Consider the following 5,836-nt stretch of genomic DNA (forward strand, 5'->3'; position numbering starts at 1 on the left):
AGGCTAGAGATGGATTGTGAAGGCTTTAAATGCCAAGCTGAGGAGTCGAGAGGCATGGGGGGCTCGTGGAAGGAGTAAGAGCCACTCAGCTTCTCATCCTGCCTCCGACGCGTGACTGTGGGCAAGTTAGGTAAACTCTCTGAGCCTCAGGTCCTTGGGTGTAAAATGAGGGGGTTGGACGTGGACTCTGGGGTTCCTTCCAGCTCTGAATCGAGGATTCAGTTAGGTTGTATTTTATCCCAGAGTGAGTAGGGAGCTACTGAAAATGTTTGAGCAGGGGAGTGACTGGCCTGTTTTGGAGAGATGTTTTTGACTTGGTCAGCTGTTCCTGACACATGCCACTCTTCTCATTTCTGTGTCTTCCATGCCAAGAATACACTCCCTTCTCACCTCTATGTCTTGGAGACCTTGGTTTCCTTCAAAATTCAGGTCGAAAGCCACTCTTCCTATGAGACACTTCTTGATCACCATAACTGCTAACAAGGTCACTCTATATCCTTTCTGTATGTTTTTTATATCATTAAATGTGTGTCTTTTGTCTTTGTATTCCTGGAGCTTGGCACAGCAGCTAGGTGGTGCAGTAGATAGAGCACTAGACCTGCCGTCAGGAAGACTTGAAATCGAATCTGACCTCAGATGCTTGCTAGCTAGGTGACCCTGTGTAAGTCATTTAATTTAAGCTGCTTGCTTCTGTGTCCTTGTGTGTCAAAGGAGCTGGAGAAGAAAATGACAAACCACGCCGGTATCTTTGCCAAGAAAAGCCCAAATGGGGTCAGGAAGAGTCAGACATGACGGAAACGCCTGAACAATTCCCAGTACTCATCACAGGACGTGGCACAAAGTGCAGGCTCAATAAATGCTTGTTGATTAACTGATTGATTGGAAGCTAATTGGAGAACGGCAGAGAGAGAGAGAGAGAGAGACAGGGAGAGGGATGGAGAGAGAGAGAGAGAGAGAGAGAGAGAGAGAGCTAGAGCTGGAAGCAGGGAGACCAGGTAGGAGCCATTGCATCAATTCCAGGGAGAACTGATGAGCCTGACGTAGGCTGTTGTTGGCTGTGTGTGTGCAGAGAAGGGAACAGATGTGAGAGATGTTGGGGAGGTAGAATTGACAAGACTTGGCAACTCATTAGACGTGGAGGGGGCTGGGGAACAGTGAGAGAGAGGAACGAGTCAAGGATGACTCGGAGACAGAGACAGGTTGTTATTTCTAGTAGTTTCTGTGCGAAAGGGGGGAGAGCTATAGGTTGGGAGCTTGAGTGGATGGCAGGGTCAAGTCCTTCAGGGGAGCATGTCCAGAGGCAGCAGGGAGGGAGCTGATAATAATATCTAGCCCTTGTATAACATTTTACATCTAGTATCTCCTTTTATCCTCATAATAACACTGGGAGGCAGGTGCTATTATTATCCCCATCTTACAGAGGGAGAAATAATTGAAGAAGACAGAGATTAAATGACTTGCCCAGGGACACACCATTAGGACGTATCTGAGGCCAGATTTGAACTCAGGTCTTCCTAACTCCAGGCGCAATACTTTATCCACTACATCCCCTAAGAGCCTCAGATAATGGGGTTGAAGATAAGAGAGACTGAGGATGAAAATGAGAAGGATCAAAAGGGCAAACTCCCATGAAGGATGAGAAGTGATAAGACCCGGGGCACGAGAAGAGAGGATGACTTTGGTGACAAGGGACCCCTTTTCCCCATAGCCTGAACCAAACAGGAGAGAATGGAAGATGATACGGAAGGATTTCAAGGTATTAAATGAGGCTAAGAGGGAGCTCAAGATGGATGGATTCAGTTGTGTCAATAAATCCGGACGGTCTTCTGCGGAAAGGGAAGAGGTGATGCAGGCAACTTGAGGAGTCAAGAGGTTCGGAGAGCTGCTCGGGGCAGTGTGAGAGATGGAAGAACAAAAGGATTTCCATGCAGTTGTCGAGGTCCAATTAAGCTTAGGAAATGGGAAATTGCAGCAGGCCAATCTACTGGATTGTGTGACTTCCTTCATTATTGCACATGAGGAGGGTGAAGATGCAAGGCACGGGTACTGGGGAAGTCAAAGAGCTGGGAAGGCATCCCAGTGTTAGGGCCATCGCTGTGTATATCTATGTAAGGGAAGGGCTTGGGAGCCTGCTAAGGGCACAATGATGGGCGGTGAGAGTGCTCAGCGCCCTGGTTTGGAGCACACGCAGACACGTGGGTTCTGTTTGGCCGTGTGGGGAACAGACTGACTGTTGGGAAGCCAAAAACCAGAAGTGGGGTACACTGAAAAGGCACTAAGCAGCCAGAGCGAAGGGGTCACTGTTCTCTTCCTCCCTGGTAACACTTAAGGGAAGAAACATGCTGGAAGGAAGCACTCTGTGCTTGGAGTCAGGAAAACCTGAATTCAAATCTAGCCTCAGATATTTCCTAGCTAGGTGACCCTGGGCAAGTCACTTCACCTCCGATTGCCCGACAAAAGGATCCACTGGAGAAGGAAATGAGCAACCACTCCAGTATCCTTGCCAAGAAAACCCCGTGGATAACTGTCGTCCGTGGGGTCCCGAGTGAACATCAGCATACCACAAGCCTTGGATAGGGAGAGGTGCGGGGCCTGCCTCATGGAAAGTCAGCGTGTGACCCGTGAGTGTGTCTCTGCCCTCTGCCCCTTTCTGTTTATCCTTTCCTGTTTTTGGTAAGAGTGAGAACGGCTATAATTTTGGGAAGTCGGAAAGGTCAGGAGAGGGAGTCACCATTAATCCAGGAGCCAGAGAGAGTCCATGCTGGGATGTAATGGGGAAGCCAGATGGTGAGGAACAAAGTCTCAAGTGACCTTCCTGGCCCAGTCTAGCAGCAGTAGAGATGCAAACTCATTTATTTATTAGTCATGCTGCATTGGGAAGGGAACTTACTGGAGAGAATACTGGAGCAGAACTCTGCTAAGCGAGCCTCCTCTCCCCAGGGATCCAGGTGGCTTAGGGGAGAATGAGCCCCCAGGTGCTTTGGGGAAAGGAAGGGTGATATTTCTGTTCCTGTTCTAGCTGCAAAGGAAATTGTAAAATCAAATCGATGAGGGCAGCTAGGTGGCTCAGAGGATAGAAAGCCACCTCTGGAGATCAGAGGACCTGGGTTCAAATCTAGCCTCAGATATGTCCTAGTTGTGTGACCCTGGGCAAGTCACTTAACTCATTGCCTAGCCTTTTCCACTTTTCTGCCTCAATTCTAAGGCAGAAGGAAAGGGTTTTTTTGTTTTTGTTTTTGTTTTTTTTTTAACTCTTACCTTCCGTCTTGGAGTCAATACTATATATTGGCTCCAAGGCAGAAGAGTGGTAAGGGCTAGACAATGGGGGTTAAGTGACTTGCCCAGGGTCACACAACTAGGACATTTCTGAGGCCAGATTTGAACCCAGGACCTCCCTTCTCTAAATCCACTGAGCTACCCAGCTGCCGCTGAAGGAAAGGGTTTTGACAAATCAAATTGATGTTAATTAGTCAAAAGGAAGGGAAAATGCTAATTACTGGAGGCTAACAGTGGGGGAGACCAGTGGAATGGGGGACTCAAGTTGATAGCTTTAGAGACTCCCACATTCCCTCTGGGCTGCTCCTAGAACCCTGAGAAGTAGATGTAGCCAGACTTAGTCTGGGAAAACTGAGTCCAAAGTATCACTATGTTCATTAAATGCTAACTATGTGTCAGATACTGTGCTAGTCCCAAGGCTCCCAAAATAGAAACGAAATAATTCCTCAAGGAGCCTACATTCTCTTAGAAACACAGCTAGATTGTGAACTCCTTGAAGGCAAAGTCTATCTTTGACTTTTCTTTATATCTCCAAAATGTATCACAGTACACAGTAGGCGCTAAATAAATACTTCCTGATTGATAGATACAAAGAAATAGGAGAAGGAGGTTGGATAAGGACTGAAGCTTGAAGGAAGTAGAGTCTGCCTGCAAAGTCGCAGAGGTGGGTGATGAAATGTCACCTGTTGGGACCAGTAAGGAGGTCCAGGCTGGTGAGTAGGAAGGCAGAGTAAATTAAGGAGATTAATATGAAATGTGTGGAAAGGTAGATGGGAGCCAGATTATGAAGCTTTTTGGTACCAAACAGAGGAGTGTGTACTTTGAGCTAAGTTTTGGTAGAACCCAAGGACAGAGCCCTGAGAGATGCTCATAATTAAAGGATGGGAGATGGACTAGGGAGCCACTGAAGATTTATGAGTAGGAGAGTTAGACATAGATTTAGGAATATTAATCTGGTAAATTGGGTGAATGATTGGAAGGTGCAGAAATCAGAAGCAGGGAAGTAAATTAGGAGGATATTACAGTGTTGTAGCCCAAGTAAAAGGTGGTAAGAGCCAGAACAAGAGTGAGAGCCAAGTGAGTGAAGAGAAGAATCTTCCTGGGTTCGAATCCCACCTCTGCCACTCACTAGCTTCATTGTTTTGGGTAAGTCACTTGACATCTCCATGTCTCAGTTTCTTCATCTGTAAAGTGAGGAGGTTGAACTATATGGGAGATGCTGAAATTATGGAGTAATTAAGGAGGTAAAATTGAAATTATCTTTAAGTTTTAGCTTAACATTGCACCTAGATTTTTAGGGTACCCCGTACAAGACTACTGCTTGGACATTCAGTAAAGGAGAGAGAAGAGTCAAGAGTGATTGGGGGTGTTGTAAAGAAAAAATGGAAACAATCTAGAAGCCCATAAATAACAAGGGGATAGCCAAACAAACTGTGGGACGAGAACATAATGGAATGTGTTTTTTTTTAAACCCTTACCTTCCATTTTAGAATCAATACTATGTGTTGGTTTCAAGGCAGAAGAGTGGTAAGGGCTAGACAATGGGGGTTAAGTGACTTGCCCAGGGTCACACAGCTAAGACGTGTCTGAAGCCACATTTGAACCAGGGACCTCCCATCTCTAGGCCTGGCTCTCAATTCATTGGGCTACCCAGCTGCCCCCTGGAATTTTTTTTTGAACCATAAGAAAAAACAAAGAGGAAGAATTCAGAGAAACATGGGGAAACTGACACAGAGCAAAGAAAGTAGAATGCTGTATGTAATATGATGATTATAAATATGATGATTAACTGTGAATGACTTAACTATTATCAGGTATGCAAAGATCCAGGACAAGTCCAAGGGACTCAAGAAAAGGTTATCCATTGCCATAGAAGGAATTGATGGAGTCTGAATGCAGATTGAAGCATGTCATTCTTCCCTTTATTTCCTCTATGAATTTTTCTGGAATGTAAGTGATATGTGTCTTCTTTCACAACAATGATGAATGTAGAAATATGTATCGTATGATAACACATGTACTACCTATATCATGGATCACAAAATGTCAGAAAACAATCATTGATACATGTATAACCCAGTGGAATTGCTTGTTAGCTCCGAGAGGAGGGAAGGAAAGGGGGGGAGGGGGAAATCATGAATCATGTAACCTGAAAAAATATTCTAAATTAAAAAAATTGTCTTCATGAAAAAAAAGAACAAATACACAGTATTGATTCTAAGTCAAAAGTTAAGGGTTTTTAAATTAAAAGAAAATAAACTTGGTTTCTCTAAAAAGAAAAAGAAAGAAAGAAAGAGGGGCAGCTGTGTAGCTCAGTGGATTGAGAGCCAGGCCTAGAGACGGGAGGTCCTAGGTTCAAATCTGTCCTCAAACACTTCCCAGCTGTGTGACCCTGGGCAAGTCATTTGACCCCCATTGCCTACCCTTACCACTGTTCTGCCTTGGAGCCAATACACAATATTGACTCCAAGATGGAAGGTAAGGGGTTAAATACAAAAAAGAAAAAAGAAAGAAAGAAAGAAAGAAAGAAAGAAAGAAAGAAAGAAAGAAAGAAAGAAAG

The sequence above is a fragment of the Gracilinanus agilis genome, chromosome 3, assembly GCF_016433145.1.
Source record: "Gracilinanus agilis isolate LMUSP501 chromosome 3, AgileGrace, whole genome shotgun sequence".
In the NCBI taxonomy this organism is placed as follows: Eukaryota; Metazoa; Chordata; class Mammalia; order Didelphimorphia; family Didelphidae; genus Gracilinanus; species Gracilinanus agilis.